Source organism: Colossoma macropomum, unplaced genomic scaffold, assembly GCF_904425465.1.
Source record: "Colossoma macropomum unplaced genomic scaffold, Colossoma_macropomum, whole genome shotgun sequence".
NCBI classification, from domain to species: Eukaryota; Metazoa; Chordata; class Actinopteri; order Characiformes; family Serrasalmidae; genus Colossoma; species Colossoma macropomum.
The window spans coordinates 18,465,320-18,485,018 of NW_023494810.1; the positions used below are offsets into that span (position 1 = coordinate 18,465,320).

General features: G+C 38.1%; 5 long non-coding RNA genes across 5 annotated transcripts; 3 read left to right on the top strand and 2 right to left on the bottom strand.

Moving 5' to 3' along the window:
* Nucleotides 1–742: 742 nt before the first annotated feature.
* LOC118799295 lies at nt 743–1,483 on the top strand. Its single transcript, XR_005006106.1, has 3 exons — nt 743–814; nt 1,241–1,285; nt 1,444–1,483. It is a non-coding gene; the product is annotated as an uncharacterized LOC118799295 (long non-coding RNA).
* A 1,446-nt stretch (nt 1,484–2,929) lies between these two features.
* LOC118799977 lies at nt 2,930–5,529 on the top strand. The gene is made up of 3 exons (XR_005006147.1): nt 2,930–4,873; nt 5,042–5,280; nt 5,448–5,529. It is a non-coding gene; the product is annotated as an uncharacterized LOC118799977 (long non-coding RNA).
* On the bottom strand, nt 3,433–7,090 carry LOC118799976. The gene is made up of 4 exons (XR_005006146.1): nt 6,787–7,090; nt 6,433–6,662; nt 6,137–6,321; nt 3,433–6,035 (listed from the first exon to the last, which is right to left on the bottom strand). It is a non-coding gene; the product is annotated as an uncharacterized LOC118799976 (long non-coding RNA).
* Nucleotides 7,091–7,885: 795 nt separating this feature from the next.
* LOC118800010 lies at nt 7,886–11,130 on the top strand. Its single transcript, XR_005006150.1, has 3 exons — nt 7,886–8,131; nt 8,243–8,427; nt 8,529–11,130. It is a non-coding gene; the product is annotated as an uncharacterized LOC118800010 (long non-coding RNA).
* On the bottom strand, nt 9,283–11,633 carry LOC118800011. The gene is made up of 2 exons (XR_005006151.1): nt 9,690–11,633; nt 9,283–9,521 (listed from the first exon to the last, which is right to left on the bottom strand). It is a non-coding gene; the product is annotated as an uncharacterized LOC118800011 (long non-coding RNA).
* Nucleotides 11,634–19,699: the final 8,066 nt, after the last annotated feature.

Genomic DNA, 19,699 nt, shown 5'->3' on the forward strand with positions numbered 1-19,699 from the left:
CATCCTGTTGATATAATTACTGAAAAGTAGAGGCTGTAATTACATGAATTCAGCCTATTGTCTTACTCATATTAGTGTTGTTTGTCCTTTCAAAACTGCTGTTTGCAGGAAGAGGAAACGATGACTTGGGTGATGAGATGAAGACAATTGATTTGTCATGGTCCCTGACTGAGCTGAACACATTCATTTGCCAAAGTTTTGTGAGCGTAAGCCTTAATGTGACTGGTTTTTGTCTTGCCAGAGCTACAAAGAGAAAGAAACTGCTGGTTGTCCAAGCAAACTCTGTCAAAGAAGCGTCAAATTGGCAGAAGCAGAATTTACATACTACAATTCACACTTATCTCTGTATAGACAGGTGGGTCATGATTGACTGCATTACTTTTTTTAATTAAAGTTAACTTTTCTTAAGGAAGTCTCACTATTATTCTGTAACTTTGTATTTACATCTGTGCCCATGTTCTATTTTGTTTTGCTTTGCTTCAGGCTTATTTACTTCCTTCTAAATATATCATAATAGCTTGTTATTGCTGAAGTTCAATGCTGGATAAAGTGTCATGAAAATCAGTATACATGAAACCTGCTAGTTGAAGTTGTTTGCATTATTTGTGGTCATTAACTTATCATTAACTAAATGTATAAGATCTGATCTCTGTGAATATTTAGGAAAAATAAACTGAACAGTAATTTGATTATAAGAATATTGAAAATGTTTATGCAGGCTACAGCATCCCTGAGTCAAAGGGGTGAAGGAAGATCCAGTGCTAGTTCAGCAGCTGAGACAAGAAACAGTCCAGTACTTCCACAGTTGTGCCAGGTAGAAGCTAATACAGGTTGTTGAGGTTCACAACATTTCACAGTTTGCTGATTTTCCTGCTCTAACACACGTTTCAGCTCATGTGCTCTTGGTAATTGGCAAATAAGATAAGGGTAGTTCTCAGTCAACTGAGAAAAGTAGTATTATGCTATCCAGTTGCTTAATTATGTTGAAATTTGATTTTCATAATTCTGTTTTGGGGTAAATAACTAAACATAAACAATGAACAGAGGACTGCAATAATTCTTACTGGTCTCTCCCAGTGTGCATTCTGAAATGGCCACAAGTGCATCAGCGTCAGTAGAAAGTAATGTTGTAGACCTGACAGGCCAGGTGGTATGCCATGATCTAACATCATTTTATGAACGTAATTTAGGAATTATTGAAATACTGTAATTGATAAATTTAGCAATGCTGTTTTTGTAGGATGAAAATAATGGCCACATATATGTAAATGCTGGCACTCCTGAGGTGAGAATTATATAATATTCATTTTGTAGATCTGGGAACATTGCTTGAAATGTTTCATTTTGGTAGATTACCTGTGTAAACTACATATTTTCTTTTTACCAACATCTTAAATAATTTATAACGATGTCTTAAAATTAACACGTAATCCTCTGGATCAGGTGTTCTACAGAACTGATCAGCCAATTCAAGATGTAACAACTAGCCAGAACAGGTATGTCTAATTTTAAGATTGCAATGTTATTTTTCTTTACTACAGACCTATTGTTAGTTACTGTTAGACATGTTGGTTGATATTAAGTACCATTAAGCCTACATAGGTTTTTTTTTTTTCATGTGTGTGTGCATGTGCATGTGTTTTGTTTGTTTGTTTGTGTTTTTGTTTGTTTTTTTGTTGTTGACCAGGCCTCTTTTTCTGAAAGTACACTGGAAGACACACTAGTGCATAGTCCCCTGGCAAGTTCTCCTGTGAGTACCAGACATGAGAGTATTGAGACATTTAGATGCACTTATATTTACACACAGGTATAATGACTTTGTTAGTAAAGCAGGTCTGCCTTGGGTTTATAATGCACACCCCTAAATTGTTATTTCAAATTTTTTTCAAGCAGATATGGGGGAGCTTGTCAGCAGCAGGAGGAGTGCCTCATAGCCAGTTCACAACAATCAGGTTCTCGAACATTTATTAATCTGCTACCATTTTATGTTTTTTCGTTTGAGCCAGAGAAGACCTATCATTGTTCTTCATGAACTATCACTAAAGTTAGTGGACTTTGTTTATATTACATTGAATTTCATGGTTTTGGTGGTTGTGTGAAACATTTCACCAGACACCAGTAACTTCATTTCACTTATCCTTCTTTAGAGAGCTCACCATTTTTAAAAAAAGTATAAACCATGATGGTCATTTACAGAGCAGTGTGAGAAGATTTATGTCTCAAGCTGATGCTGTGGCCTATGTCTGACTGAACCACAGTTGAAATGTTTCTGCAAAACTATAAATCGAGCATGATGTGTTTTTGGCATACCATATTTATTTATGGATGTAGATTTATGTATAGCAACATATTTTTTTATGCTTTGTTTCTTTTATGTACATATAGTGACATATTACCTGACAGTGAACCAGATGAGGACACCCAGATGTTGTCCTCTCCAAAACGCCACTATAGTCCCTGTGATGTGAGTCAAACATTTAGCTGTATACTCAATGTATGATTGTATGCTAGCATCAGAGCAGAAAAACTGAAAGTAACATTGTAATCAACCTATATGTTTACTATTGTTATGGCTATTTTTTATTTTTTATATTTTTTTCTTGTTTCAAGAAGGAAGCGAATTCTACACAGCGCCATCACAGCTCTAAACAAGGGCTATTTTGACTGGCACAAACGTCCACAGATTGAATTTGTGGGTGAGATGGCTCATGATTACGGAATTAATTTTATTTAGATTACAAGAGAATTCTTCAGGTTTGTGTTACATTTTCTATTTATGATAATACTGCCGTATGTTTTTTTTATTTTGTACTTTAGTCAAACTGGAATGTTATAATATTTAAACATATACAGTGCAATGCAAAAGTCAGCGACCGCCTATCATTTATTTCATTTGCAGTCAAAGTGGCATTATGTGCAAGCAGTTCATTTTTGTGGAGATATTTCTGAGGAGATTGGAGTTCAAAATTTAATTTAAAGGTGCAGAATAAATAGGCTTATCTGGGACTCACCTAACAATACCAAAACCATCCCCATCAATAAATAAGACTGAAGCTTCTTATTAGAGAGAGGAGAGTGGATAAAATTAAGCTCCACTCTTGCTTTAGATCTGAAAAAAATCCACAGGTTTTTCTGTCCTTTCTTCCACTGTGAGAAGTTAACTTAGTACTATGGGTCTGAAAGGATGTGTAGCTGTCAAGAAGCCTCACTGAGAAAAGGAGGCACATCAAACAAAGATGCTGCTGATGTTCTCAGAATATTGGCCCCCAGAGTCCAGACCAGATTTTGTTGACTGTGAAAAGCAGAAAATGCTAAACCAGCTTCTAAGACTGTACTTTGAAGGTGTGGAAAAATATAACTGCTTATTAATTTTGAAAAACTGAAAGTAAGGAAGCTGTATGAAGGCAAAGTGTGGACACACTAAATCCTGATTTTCATATTTAGTGGTTAGGACTTTTTTTCCTGAAGCTGAAAAATGAATAGATTTTATTTCATGGCCATTTTGACTGGAAAATGAATCAATTAAAGAGTGATCTGACTTTTGTATAGAAACTAGTCTTTCTTTGGAAATTGCTCATAAATGCATCACAAATCCCAGCTTTGTGGAGCATCATGAGCATAGGACTTTACTAAATACTGTGGGCAATGTATCAAAGACTCTCTGGACTAATAAAATAAACTTTTTTCTATGGCTCTTTACCTTTGTTATAAATCTCACCATTGTTGGGTGGATGCTGATATCCAGACAAAGTTGTAACTGTGTGTAATTCTTTCAGCTTTTGTAATTAATTCTACGGTTCTATGGGGTGAATAAAATCAGCTAATTGTTATGACCCAACCCTGATCGGTGCTTCATTGTCCAACATATATACACACATACATCATCTAAACCGCTCATCCTTCTGGGTCGCGGTGGGTGCTGGGTGGGTGCTGGGTGCTGGAGCCTATCCCAGCTGTCATTGGGCGGAAGGCAGGATACACTCTGGACAGGTCGCGAGTCCATCGCAGGGCTCATTGTCCAACAGTTTTATCTGAAAGCTTCTTGGTTTTGAAAGTGGTGTTTGTTCAGGTATGCTCTAATAAACTGTGGCGCCAACGTTAACGACGGTTAGATAGAGAGAATATGCCTTGCCATTTTTCTTACTGTTTGACACAAGATGACCCAGTTGCATGTTTCCTTTTGAGTTAATTTTATACAGTATTAACAGTTTTCCTCTCGTCTCTGTGGTAGGCTTTTAATGAAGGATGTGCAGTCCACTTTGGGCATTTTCGAGGGACAGCCAGGCAACCTTTTTTTTTCTTATGATCAGGCATTCCTAGATAAGGGAAAGTATTATACTGGAGGGAGGCTGATTGCCTGGTCTCTGTTGCATGGGGGACCAGGCATTAAGGCATTACATCCCAGCCTTTATCAGTTAATGTGTGGTCAGGCTCCAGATCTTGAAGGATTTGATATTTCCATCTTGCCAGACAAGTGTGTGCAGGACAAGCTTCAGCAGGTATTCTGACACTTTGCCAATTTTTGCTTTGTTGTTTTAAAGTTAGAGCTCATTTTAAATTTTACAGAAATGAACTTTGAGGGGAAAAAAGAACCGTGTGTTACTTTGTTTCTTGTCTTGTACTTTAATATTTTGTTGAACAACCTAAAACACTGTATATTTAATGTAGCCTTAATTTCTGTTTTGGTTTCTATGCCTTGTCTTCTGCTGTATTCTTAGATTAAAGAATGCAAAACTTAGGAGGCATGGAAAAGTCTTCAGGACAGTTTGGATGACTGGATTGCAGACTGTGGTGTGCCAGGGGTATATGAAGCCAAAGTCCATGACATTCCTCTGATACTTTCCCAAGTTGTGAAGCATTTCATCTTTCACAGGTATTATTCCCAGTGCTGTCAGGACTTATATAGCAATATTATTGCTTATTGCTAATAACAGCTTATTCTGATTGACTAGTTGGTGCGATCCTTCTAGCTAATTATCACTGTAGACTATTTCTTTTATTCATTTAGTGCAAATATTTAATTTGTTATTTTTTATTTCAGAACTGCAAACATGGTTGAGCAGTTTAAACAAGGAATCAACTCTTGTGGCAAACTTCGGGAAACTGTGGAGAGGTACTGGAACGCATTTCAGTGCCTGTTTACACACACAGAGGGACCACTGACAAGAGCTGCCTTTCGGTGTCTTTTCGATGTCATTTGGAGTGACGAAGGGACAAACAACAAGGAAGCTGAAGAGGACACTATGTTTGCATGGGAATGTCTTCTCAACAGTGTGCAAGGTAAAATCCATCCTGCTGTCATTGTGAAGTTGATAATGCCATTGTGTACTTTTTACTGTCTGGATCTTATTATGGAACAGTATTTAAATACAGAGCACAAAATGTTCACAATATCAAAGCTGTGCCACAGTAAATTCCTGGTTTTTGTGTGTGTCTGTTTTTAACAGAAAAAAGAAACTCCTTTCACCTTTGAGGACCTACTGGTGTTTGTTATGGGAGCAGATGCAGTACCACCTCTTGGATTTCCACAGCGACTTCAAATACAGTTTTATGATCAGGTGATAAGGAGCAATCGTTTTCCTCAACTTGCTCTGTGACACTCTTCCTTCCTCGTGGCATCCAGAATGAAAATGAGCTCTCTAATTTCTGGCAGGTACACTGTTTGGAGTGAGTATTTCTGGATTTCAGTGTCTGGTTCCAGAAGGCCTTCATCCTCGTAAGAGTAAAATAAGTTGTAATAGTAATGGATGACATGTGTGAACACATCCCTCTAGAGGCGTTCAATTCGTTGATTGTGGACTGATAGCCCAGTAATGTGGCTACCTCGTCCTTTCCCATTCAGCAGGTTCATTAACGCTGCTACCAGTTTATTTTCACCCCCTTGATCCGATCTGACCCTTGAGGGAATTCCATACCGACAGGTTGCCCCAACAAAGTGAGCCAGAACTGTCTGGGCAGTGTTGTCTGTACTGGCGGTCAGGTAGGTGATAACCCGTGAATATCCGTCTATACCGCCGTGCGTCACTATACCCCAGCTGTGAAAACAGACATGAGTGTTTTAAGAGTCGGGTTTATCATTACATCATCACAAAAATGGCAAATTCATTGCACAGAATTAAATTACACGTAATTTTACCGTAAGAGGCGCATGTGTCCGTCGATGTGCCATAGACTGTTCGGAAACGGTACATGATATGTGCTTCTTGCAATAACGTTGCTCCACCTTCGCGCAGCTGCTGTGGGATCGATTCTGTTCAGTGTGCCGCGCGCTCGACGTCGAGGAACACGTATACCCGCAGAAGAAAGATAGCCCCTCGTCATCTACCAGGACAGTTCTCAAAATTAGACATACATTAACTAGGCAACGTTTTTTCATAGAAGGTTAACAGATTTTCTAATGGATGGCCTAACTGCAATAATTCAGCCTCTTACCTCACAACCCGGATGTTGTTGATGTAGTGTTCTTACGTGCTGTTCGAGATCACGGTCACTGACGGGAGTAAATCTTTGTCTAATGGAAATGCCCAGAGATCATAGTCTTCTATAAATGAAGGATGACGAGCAACCAAGAAGCCGTGCCATCGCCTTCGCCTTAAATCCTTGGTTCAATAACAGTTCCAGTTGTTCTCTTGATACATCTATTCTGGGTCTTCCACGGGAGCCTGAAATATCCAATGCGAACAACACACTGAACACAGGCAATGTTCAAAGCGTAGTTACAGAACTAATCAAAGAAGTATTTTGAATTAATGCAGTAGGCCTGCATAGTAGTTGTTTAATGCAAACCTGTGCTACTACGCTGGGCAGAGTATGAAGTAGTTGGCACATCAGCAGTTATGGAAGACTGTAATGCAGTTAGACTCTCAAACAACTCTGTGAACGTTTCAAGGTTCAAATGGTGCTCGGTACGACGCAGATTAGCAATGAGAGAATCAATAATACCAACATCGCGCAGGCCTCCATTGCTGCCTTGCCTCATAATCTTCCCAAGAACCAAGTCCGCCATTGCCAGAGTTTAACAGTAGTCTACGCTGAAGCAGTATGGCCTCGTCATGTGTACACGTCACAGAGGAGACAGGAGCACTTTCATTTAAAGTGTTGTGAAACATTCACGGTTTTAAAGCTTTTTTAATGTATTTTTTTAAATATGCTGCAAGACCTGTTGAGTACAAGCTTTACTATTTTTTCCCGAAAACTAAATTTTACAATATACATGGAACTTGGTGTTGGTGTTGTCTCTTTAAGAAAAGCACAAACGAGATTATCTCCGCCTTCATATTTACATGCAAATCTATGGCAAGACGTTTTAGCTTTTAATCCTTTTTTTCTTGATATCAGGAATTCAGTTTGAACATGTGAAAACTGAATTTTTACTAGTAAAAATTGAATTCCTGATATCAAAAATTCAATTTTTACTAGTAGGAATTCAATTTTCACATGTTCAAATTGAATTCCTGATATTAAAAATTTAATTTTTACTAGTAAGAATTATATTTCTTGATATCAAAAATAAAATTTGTACTAGTTAAAATTATATTTTTGATATCAAAAATAAAACTTGTACAAGTGAAAATTTAATTTTAACATGTAGAAATTTTATTTTGACTAGTAAGAAATGTATTTTTACTAGTACAAATTGAATTATTACATGTTCTAATGTTAATTATCTTGATTTGCATGTGGATGTGAAGGCGGAGATAGTCTGGTTTGTGCTTTTCTTAAAGAGACAACACCAAGTTCCATGTTTATTGTAAAATTTAGTTTTCGGGAAAAAATAGTAAAGCTTGTACTCAACAGGTCTTGCAGCATATTTAAAAAAATATATTAAAAAAGTTTTAAAACCGTGAATGTTTCACAACACTTTAAATGAAAGTGCTCCTGTCTCCTCTGTGGCGTACGTGTACACATGACAAGACCCAGAATAGATGTATCAAGAGAACAACTGGAACTGTTATTGAACCAAGGATTTAAGGCGAAGGCGATGGCACGGCTTCTTGGTTGCTCGTCATCCTTCATTTATAGAAGACTATGATCTCTGGGCATTTCCATTAGACAAAGATTTACTCCCATCAGTGACCGTGATCTCGAACAGCACGTAAGAACACTACATCAACAACATCCGGGTTGTGAGGTAAGAGGCTGAATTATTGCAGTTAGGCCATCCATTAGAAAATCTGTTAACCTTCTATGAAAAAACGTTGCCTAGTTAATGTATGTCTAATTTTGAGAACTGTCCTGGTAGATGACGAGGGGCTATCTTTCTTCTGCGGGTATACGTGTTCCTCGACGTCGAGCGCGCGGCACACTGAACAGAATCGATCCCACAGCAGCTGCGCGAAGGTGGAGCAACGTTATTGCAAGAAGCACATATCATGTACCGTTTCCGAACAGTCTATGGCACATCGACGGACACATGCGCCTCTTACGGTAAAATTACGTGTAATTTAATTCTGTGCAATGAATTTGCCATTTTTGTGATGATGTAATGATAAACCCGACTCTTAAAACACTCATGTCTGTTTTCACAGCTGGGGTATAGTGACGCACGGCGGTATAGACGGATATTCACGGGTTATCACCTACCTGACCGCCAGTACAGACAACACTGCCCAGACAGTTCTGGCTCACTTTGTTGGGGCAACCTGTCGGTATGGAATTCCCTCAAGGGTCAGATCGGATCAAGGGGGTGAAAATAAACTGGTAGCAGCGTTAATGAACCTGCTGAATGGGAAAGGACGAGGTAGCCACATTACTGGGCTATCAGTCCACAATCAACGAATTGAACGCCTCTAGAGGGATGTGTTCACACATGTCATCCATTACTATTACAACTTATTTTACTCTTACGAGGATGAAGGCCTTCTGGAACCAGACACTGAAATCCAGAAATACTCACTCCAAACAGTGTACCTGCCAGAAATTAGAGAGCTCATTTTCATTCTGGATGCCACGAGGAAGGAAGAGTGTCACAGAGCAAGTTGAGGAAAACGATTGCTCCTTATCACCTGATCATAAAACTGTATTTGAAGTCGCTGTGGAAATCCAAGAGGTGGTACTGCATCTGCTCCCATAACAAACACCAGTAGGTCCTCAAAGGTGAAAGGAGTTTTTTTTTCTGTTAAAAACAGACACACACAAAAACCAGGAATTTACTGTGGCACAGCTTTGATATTGTGAACATTTTGTGCTCTGTATTTAAATACTGTTCCATAATAAGATCCAGACAGTAAAAAGTACACAATGGCATTATCAACTTCACAATGACAGCAGGATGGATTTTACCTTGCACACTGTTGAGAAGACATTCCCATGCAAACATAGTGTCCTCTTCAGCTTCCTTGTTGTTTGTCCCTTCGTCACTCCAAATGACATCGAAAAGACACCGAAAGGCAGCTCTTGTCAGTGGTCCCTCTGTGTGTGTAAACAGGCACTGAAATGCGTTCCAGTACCTCTCCACAGTTTCCCGAAGTTTGCCACAAGAGTTGATTCCTTGTTTAAACTGCTCAACCATGTTTGCAGTTCTGAAATAAAAAATAACAAATTAAATATTTGCACTAAATGAATAAAAGAAATAGTCTACAGTGATAATTAGCTAGAAGGATCGCACCAACTAGTCAATCAGAATAAGCTGTTATTAGCAATAAGCAATAATATTGCTATATAAGTCCTGACAGCACTGGGAATAATACCTGTGAAAGATGAAATGCTTCACAACTTGGGAAAGTATCAGAGGAATGTCATGGACTTTGGCTTCATATACCCCTGGCACACCACAGTCTGCAATCCAGTCATCCAAACTGTCCTGAAGACTTTTCCATGCCTCCTAAGTTTTGCATTCTTTAATCTAAGAATACAGCAGAAGACAAGGCATAGAAACCAAAACAGAAATTAAGGCTACATTAAATATACAGTGTTTTAGGTTGTTCAACAAAATATTAAAGTACAAGACAAGAAACAAAGTAACACACGGTTCTTTTTTCCCCTCAAAGTTCATTTCTGTAAAATTTAAAATGAGCTCTAACTTTAAAACAACAAAGCAAAAATTGGCAAAGTGTCAGAATACCTGCTGAAGCTTGTCCTGCACACACTTGTCTGGCAAGATGGAAATATCAAATCCTTCAAGATCTGGAGCCTGACCACACATTAACTGATAAAGGCTGGGATGTAATGCCTTAATGCCTGGTCCCCCATGCAACAGAGACCAGGCAATCAGCCTCCCTCCAGTATAATACTTTCCCTTATCTAGGAATGCCTGATCATAAGAAAAAAAAAGGTTGCCTGGCTGTCCCTCGAAAATGCCCAAAGTGGACTGCACATCCTTCATTAAAAGCCTACCACAGAGACGAGAGGAAAACTGTTAATACTGTATAAAATTAACTCAAAAGGAAACATGCAACTGGGTCATCTTGTGTCAAACAGTAAGAAAAATGGCAAGGCATATTCTCTCTATCTAACCGTCGTTAACGTTGGCGCCACAGTTTATTAGAGCATACCTGAACAAACACCACTTTCAAAACCAAGAAGCTTTCAGATAAAACTGTTGGACAATGAGCCCTGCGATGGACTCGCGACCTGTCCAGAGTGTATCCTGCCTTCCGCCCAATGACAGCTGGGATAGGCTCCAGCACCCAGCACCCACCCAGCACCCACCGCGACCCAGAAGGATGAGCGGTTTAGATGATGTATGTGTGTATATATGTTGGACAATGAAGCACCGATCAGGGTTGGGTCATAACAATTAGCTGATTTTATTCACCCCATAGAACCGTAGAATTAATTACAAAAGCTGAAAGAATTACACACAGTTACAACTTTGTCTGGATATCAGCATCCACCCAACAATGGTGAGATTTATAACAAAGGTAAAGAGCCATAGAAAAAAGTTTATTTTATTAGTCCAGAGAGTCTTTGATACATTGCCCACAGTATTTAGTAAAGTCCTATGCTCATGATGCTCCACAAAGCTGGGATTTGTGATGCATTTATGAGCAATTTCCAAAGAAAGACTAGTTTCTATACAAAAGTCAGATCACTCTTTAATTGATTCATTTTCCAGTCAAAATGGCCATGAAATAAAATCTATTCATTTTTCAGCTTCAGGAAAAAAAGTCCTAACCACTAAATATGAAAATCAGGATTTAGTGTGTCCACACTTTGCCTTCATACAGCTTCCTTACTTTCAGTTTTTCAAAATTAATAAGCAGTTATATTTTTCCACACCTTCAAAGTACAGTCTTAGAAGCTGGTTTAGCATTTTCTGCTTTTCACAGTCAACAAAATCTGGTCTGGACTCTGGGGGCCAATATTCTGAGAACATCAGCAGCATCTTTGTTTGATGTGCCTCCTTTTCTCAGTGAGGCTTCTTGACAGCTACACATCCTTTCAGACCCATAGTACTAAGTTAACTTCTCACAGTGGAAGAAAGGACAGAAAAACCTGTGGATTTTTTTCAGATCTAAAGCAAGAGTGGAGCTTAATTTTATCCACTCTCCTCTCTCTAATAAGAAGCTTCAGTCTTATTTATTGATGGGGATGGTTTTGGTATTGTTAGGTGAGTCCCAGATAAGCCTATTTATTCTGCACCTTTAAATTAAATTTTGAACTCCAATCTCCTCAGAAATATCTCCACAAAAATGAACTGCTTGCACATAATGCCACTTTGACTGCAAATGAAATAAATGATAGGCGGTCGCTGACTTTTGCATTGCACTGTATATGTTTAAATATTATAACATTCCAGTTTGACTAAAGTACAAAATAAAAAAAACATACGGCAGTATTATCATAAATAGAAAATGTAACACAAACCTGAAGAATTCTCTTGTAGGCCTGCCATAATCATCAGCCATCTCACCCACAAATTCAATCTGTGGACGTTTGTGCCAGTCAAAATAGCCCTTGTTTAGAGCTGTGATGGCACTGTGTAGAATTCACCTTCTTCTTGCCACAACCGTCAATGTAGAATGCTCACTGATGTTCTCCCTCTTAAAGTCTCTAATGATATCAGCAAGGTTTTCCATTTCCTTTAAACAAAAAAATATATATAAAAAATAAAAAATAGCCATAACAATAGTAAACATATAGGTTGATTACAATGTTACTTTCAGTTTTTCTGCTCTGATCCTAGCATACAATCATACATTGAGTATACATTTTTGACTCACATCACAGGGACTATAGTGGCATTTTGGAGAGGACAACATCTGGGTGTCCTCATCTGGTTCACTGTCAGGTAATATGTCACTGTATGTACATAAAAGAAACAAAGCATAAAAAATATGTTGCTATACATGAATCTACATCCATTAACAAACAAGGTGTGCCAAAAATACATCATGCTTCATTTACAGTTTTGCAGAAACATTTCAACTGTGGTTCAGTCAGACATAGGCCACAGCATCAGCTTGAGAGATAAATCTTCTCACACTGCTCTGTAAATAACCACCATGGTTTATACTTTCAAGAAACGGTGAGCTCTCTAAAGAGGTAAGTGAAATGAAGTTACTGGTGTCTGGTGAAATGTTTCACACAACCACCAAAACCATGAAATTCAATGTAATATAAACAAAGTCCACTAACTTTAGTGACAGTTCATCAGAAAGATGATAGGTTTTCTCTGGCTCATACGAAAATACGTAAAATGGTAGCAGATTAATAAATGTTTGAGAACCTGATTGTTGTGAACTGGCTATGAGACACTCCTCCTGCTGCTGCTGGCAAGCTCCCCCCAAAGTTTTTAATGACATCTTTTTTTGAGTCATAAGAAATTGGAACCCTGCAAATGTGTTCCCTCTCCTTCTATTTATATTGTAGCATTGGTGTAGAAGAAGAACAAAAGAATACTAACACTCTTACCTGGGGCTGGAAATGGGACGGAAAGCAAAGTTTTGTGTTCTTCATAAGACCTCAAAACTGATCACAATATGTGACAATTAAAATGTTGCTTTTCACTCTCCACCAAAGACCTGCTATTGAGAGTCGAGTCCTGTAAGCTTGCCCTGTGGATGTGGGGCCCTTTAAGTTGGTGCAGCGGACCGACTTATACTCCTCCGCTCCATGCGTATTAACCAGACACTTCTGAAAACCCCTGTGTCTGTGAAAACACTTTGTCGCTGCATTTACAAATGCAAGTTAAAACTCTAAAACACAAAGAAGAAACTGTACATAAACAGGATCCAGAAATGCTGTCACCTTCTCTGGGCCCAGGCTCATTTAACATGGACTGAGGAGAAGTGGAAAAGTGTCCTGTGGTCTGATGAACCAACATTTGAAATTCTTTTTGGAAATCCTGGACACTGTTTCTTCAGGACTAAAAAGGGGTGTATTAGTGCACGTGGTATTCGTGACATGCACATCTGTGAAGGTACCATTAATGCCAAATGACATACATATGTTTTCACAACATATGCTGCCCTCCAGAAGACATCTTTTTCAGGGAAAAAGCAAGACAGCGCCAAACCACATTCTGCATGTATTACAATAGCATGGCTCCATATTAAAAGAGTCTGTGTGCTAAACTGGCCTGCCTGCCGTCCAGACCTGTCACCACTGATAACATTTGCTGCACTATGAAATGAAAAATACGACAAAGGAGACCTCAAACGTTTGAGCAGCTGAAATCCTATATCAAACAAGAATGGGAAAACATTTCACTTTCAAAACTACAGCAATTGGTCTCCTCAGTTCCCAAATGCTTACAGAGTGTTGTTAAAAGAAGAGGTGATGCAGCACAGTGGTAACTTTTTTCAAACGTGTTGTTGGCATCAAATTCAAAATGGGCATATATTGTTCAAAAAACAATGACATTATTCAGTTTCAACATTTGATATGTTGTCTTTGTACTATTTTCAATTAAATATAGGGTTTAAATGATTGGCACATCATTGCTTTTGTTTTTATTTACATTTTGCACAGGATCCCAACTTTTTTGGAAATGAGGTTGTAACATAAAACCAGTAGTAATTAACACACAAGTCACGTTAATTTCCAGTTAATCTATACTATTAAAATAAATTGTAATGCCATAGAATTACATTCTGATATAGATACATATAATTGAGCATGTATTTAATAAAATAATACAGAAGCGCAAATTCAACTTATTTTCTGCTTGTTTTTCTTATGAATTTAGTGTTAACCAGCTGTTAAACAGATGCATTTAGCATTATTCATCCAACAGAAAAAGGAAAGAAAAACTCACAAGGCATCTGCCATTTTTTGACCATGGACTACATCCAACAAAAATAAGCACAAAAAGTGAGGTATGAAACATGGCTATTGGGGTACTCACCGGTGTATAAATCATTTACAGCTAAGCAGAAAAATATATTGGCATCAATAGATTCTCACAAAATGCATAGCAAAAAAACAAAAAAACAATACTACCACTGGAGGGAGCTAAACTCACCAAGCTTTATTGATCTATAGCTCTCTATCTATCTGCTTATCTACAGCTGTATCTACCTATCTACAGCTCTATTTAGCTACAGCTCTCTATCTGTAGTTCTATTTCTATCCATCTATCTATCTATCTATCTATCTATCTATCTATCTATCTATCTATCTATATCTCTGTCTATCTAAATCTGTTTATCTATTCCTCTACAACTCTATCTACAGCTCTCTATCTGTCTGGCTATCTATCTATGGCTCTATCTATCTGTCTACATATTTGCTTACCTATTTATTCCTCTACAACTCTATCTGCAGCTCTCTGTTCATCTGTCTATTCCACTACAACTCTACAGCTCTCTATCTACCCATCAATCTATCTACAGCTCTATATACCTATTTATAGCTTTCTATCTATCTATCTATCTTTCTATCTATCTATCTATCTATCTATCTATCTACAGCTCTCTATCTATCTATAGTGACTCAGTGACTTTAAACGTTGCACTTTCGTAGGATGCCACCTCTGCCACAAGTTAGTTTGTGAAATGCACAAGCCACACGGGGTAAATAGATATGCATTTCCTTAAGGAAATACCAATGCTTGCCAAGCAAAAAAAAAAAGTGAAATAAGAGAAAAAGTTCAAGATTAATAAGACATTTGCAATAGACAGACAGATAGACAGATAGATAATGAATTACCTATACTTATATAAACTGGTTGTAACACCAACATTAACTTTATTATCTAACAATCTGTTTAACTGTTTAAATTACTTTCTTACAATATTTTTCTTAATTGTCTGATGTTGTAGTGAGCTTTTCGCATAACTTTGGTAAGCATCGGTGGAGTAGCATCTAAATCTAAATATTGCACATCTGTCATCAATAAAACATTATTTACTGGTATCCAGCATTTAGCTTAGAAATGGACACACCACAGAATAATCATCAAAAAAAGCAATCACTAAATAATAGACATATGACTATAAATGTTACACAAATATCTAAATGCTGTACAATCAACTACAACATTTATTTGCTGATAACCAACGTTTAACTTCTGAACATTTTTTATTTCACAAAGACTGCTACTATAGGATAAAGCACAGAACAAATAAAATCTTAAATTACTCCACACAACTGAAGCCTCATGTAATACTTTCTTCCCTGCCATTTCTATTTCTTCTCAACATTCATTATGGTCTTTACAGATTTTCTGTAAAAAAACAGCATTTCACCCTTTGTTGGTTTCAGACATAAACAATGACATATGACTACATTGCCGCCAGGAATAAACACTTCCCTCTGATGGCAAACTTATGGCTGGTATGCACAGGAATTTGTGAGCAAGTTTGTTCAGCATCAGAAAGCTAACAAGTGTATCTTCTGTCAGGGCAGGGGATCTTTTTCTCCATTGGTGGTAGGAGTCATTATGTAGCATGAAAACTGTTTGTCGCTGCATCCTCAAATGCAAGCTAAAACTCAAAAACGCAAAGAAGAAACCGCCTATAAACAGGATCCAGAAACGACACCGCCTCTCTGGGCCTGAGGTCATTTAAAATGGACTGAGGGGAAGTGGAAAAGTGTCCTGTGGTCCGACAAATCAACATTTGATTCCTCCGGGCTAAAGACCACTCAGCTTGTTATCAGTGCACAGTTCAAAAGCCAGTATTCATGATGGTATAGGGATGCATCAGTGCACATGGCATGGGTGGCATGCACATCTGTGAAGGCACCATTAATGCTGAATGATATATACATGCTGCCCTCCAGATCTTTCTCAGAGAAGGCCCTGCTTATTTCAGCAAGACAATGCCAAACTACATTCTGCATTACAACAGCATTGCTCTGTATTAAAGCTGGCCTGCCTGCAGTTCAGACCTGTCACCCCTGCAAACATTTGGCGCATTATGAACTGAAAACCTATTTTAAATAAGAATGGAAAAACATTTCACTTTCAAAACTACACCAATTGGTCTCTTCAGTTCCCAAATGCTTACAGAAAGTTCTTAAAAGAAGAGGTGATGTAACATAGTGATAAACATGCCCCCATCCCAACTTTTTTGGAACATGTTGTTGGCATCAAATTCAAAATGGGCATGTATTTTTCAAAAAACAATAAAATTTCTTAGTTTCAATATTTGATACGTTGTCTTTGTAGTATTTGTAGTATCCTTTAAAAATATGGTTTACATGATTTGCATATCAACTGCACCATGACTTGACTTATTTTGTTTTGCAGATATTTAATGTTCATTTTCTGTTTTATCCTCTGTTTAAAGGTGCAGTCAGGAGAAACTCTACCAAAGCAACAGTTAAAGACATTAAGAAATTTTTAATAAGGTGGCTACAACTTGCATCTGACATACAAATGACTTCTGTATTTCATATATATATATATATATATATATATATATATATATATATATATATATATATATAAAACAAATAAATAATATGGCTATATATGAAGAGTTCATTTGCATAGCGCATTCTAAATCTTAAATATATTTTGTCACAAAAGACATTTTTATCCATTTTCAAAGCATGCACATTCACATTTTACAGCAGTGGTCAAATGCCAGTGCTGTTCTTGAGCAGAAATCGATAAATCCATTCAGCGAATAAGCACTCAGTATTTGGGTCAGGTGATATAACATTGTTGCAAACTGTTTTGCTCTGAAACTCTAAAACATGAAATAACCATTGGAGTTATCTGCGGTGGCCACAAATCAAAATTAAAAAAAAAAGAAAAATCAATAAGGTGTAATTTTGTAAGTTATTTTTACTTAATCAGAAAATCCCAACTGCTGTTTGATTGATATTGCCTGGAACGCACAATAAAAAAAAAGCATGATGTATGAGATGTATGAAAATTTATTAAAAAGAAGATTTTTGCAAATGAACTCTTCATATACATATGTAATCTATATGTGTAATAATATGTCCCATATGTGTTTTTATGAGTACTTATACACTACATTGCCAAAAGTATTTGCTCGTCTGCCTTCACACACATATGAACTTGAGTGACATCCCATTCTTAATCCACCCTTTGCAGCTATAACAGCTTCAACTCTTCTGGGAAGGCTTTCCACAAGGTTTAGGAGTGTGTTCATAGGAATTTTTTACCATTCTTCCAGAAGCGCATTTGTGAGGTCAGACACTGATGTTGGACAAGAAGGCCTGACTTGCAGTCTCCGCTCTAATTCATCCCAAAGGTATTCTGTCAGGTTGAGGTCAGGACTCTGTGCAGGCCAGTCAAGTTCTTCCACACCAAACTCGCTCATCCATGTCTTTATGGACCCTGCTTTGTGCACTGGTGCGCAGTCATGTTGGAACAGGAAAGGGCTATCCCCAAACTGTTCCCACAAAGTTGGGAGCATGAAATTGTCCAAAATCTCTTGGTACACTGAAGCATTAGAAGTTCCTTCCACTGGAACTAAGGGGCCGAGCCCTACTCCTGAAAAACAACCCCACACCATAATCCCCCCTCCACCAAACTTTACAATTGGCACAATGCAGTCAGACAAGTACTGTTCTCCTGGCAACCGCCAAACCCAGACTCGGCCATCAGATTGCCAGACGGACAAGCGTGATTTGTCACTTCAGAGAGCACATCTCCACTGCTCTAGAGTCCAGTGGCGGCGTGCTTTACACGACTGCATTCGATGCTTTGCATTGCGCTTGGTGATGTAAGGCTTGGATGCAGCTGCTCGGCCATAGAAACCCATTCCATGAAGCTCTCTATGCACCGTTCTTGAGCTAATCTGAAGGCCACATGAAGTTTGGAGGTCTGTAGCGATTGACTCTGCAAGAAAGTTGGCGACCTCTCAATATAGTGTATGTAATGATAATATGCTATGTGTATTATATATGTGTAAAAACATACGTAATAATAATAATCATCGTGTTGATTGCTTAAACGATTTGCCCTGGTTTTTTGTCTACAAATTTTCTATAGTCTATAAAGTCTATAAATTTTACTTTTGTAAATGTATGAAAGCAAGTACATGCCCACATTTCGAGTTGTTGATTTGTTAGATGCACCTACCTTGTATTTACACTCACTGACCATTTTATCTGAAACACCTATCATATAAACCGATCAGGCATAACATTATGACCTTGTTTCTATGCTCATTGTCCATTTTATCAGCTCCACTTACTATATAGGTGCACTTTGTAGTTCTACAATTACAGACTGTAGTCCATCTGTTTCTCTGCATACTTTGTTAGTCCCCTTTTACCCTGTTCTTCAGTGGTCAGGACCCCACTGACCCTCACAGAGCAGGTACTATTTGGGTGGTGGATCATTCTCAGCACTGCAGTAACACTGATGTGGTGGTGGTGTGTTAGTGTGTGTTGTGCTGGTATGAGTGGATCAGACACAGCAGTGCTGCTGTAGTTTTTAAACACTGTGTCCACTCTCTGTCCACTCAATTAGACACTCCTACCTTGTCAGTCCACCTTGTAAATGTAAGGTCAGAGACGATAGCTCATCTGCTGCTGCACAGTTTGTGTTGGTCATCCTCTAGTCCTTCATCAGTACCATAGGATGCTGCCCACAGGATGCTGTTGGCTATATATTTTGGGTTGGTGGACTATTCTTAGTCCAGCAGTGACACTGAGGTGATTAAAAACTCCAGCAGCACTGCTTTGTCTGATCCACTCAGACCAGCACAACACACACTAACACACCACCACCACGTCAGTGTTACTGCAGTGCTGACAATGATCCACCACCCAAATAGTACCTGCTCTGTGAGGGTCCATGGGGGTCCTGACCACTGAAGAACAGGGTAAAAGGGGGCTAACAAAGCATGCAGAGAAACATATGGACTACAGTCTGTAATTGTAGAACTACAAAATGCACCTATATAGTAAGTGGAGCTGATAAAATGGACAATGAGCGTAGAAACAAGGAGGTGGTCATAATGTTATGCCTGATCGGTGTATGTGCACTATATACATGTTGTCCGCCACTGGTAAAGAGATTAACCAGATGGGCTACAGTTAGTAATGGTAGCTAAAAAATGCACTTTTATAGTAGATTTACTTTAATAAAATAAGCCTCGAGTTTATGTACAAAGTAGGTGTTTAATGAACTGGCAACCCAACAGGTTTGCTTGTTTGTTTGTTTATTTATTTACTGAATACATGGATCACCACAAAATCACGTAAGGGAATGTTGCAAATGTTTATGAAAAGGTCACAAAAATGTGTCAGTTTTTTAATTCTATTTTTATTTTGTATTTGAATAAATATAGTTTCTAAACTATTAAGAAGGTAGACATAAAAGTAA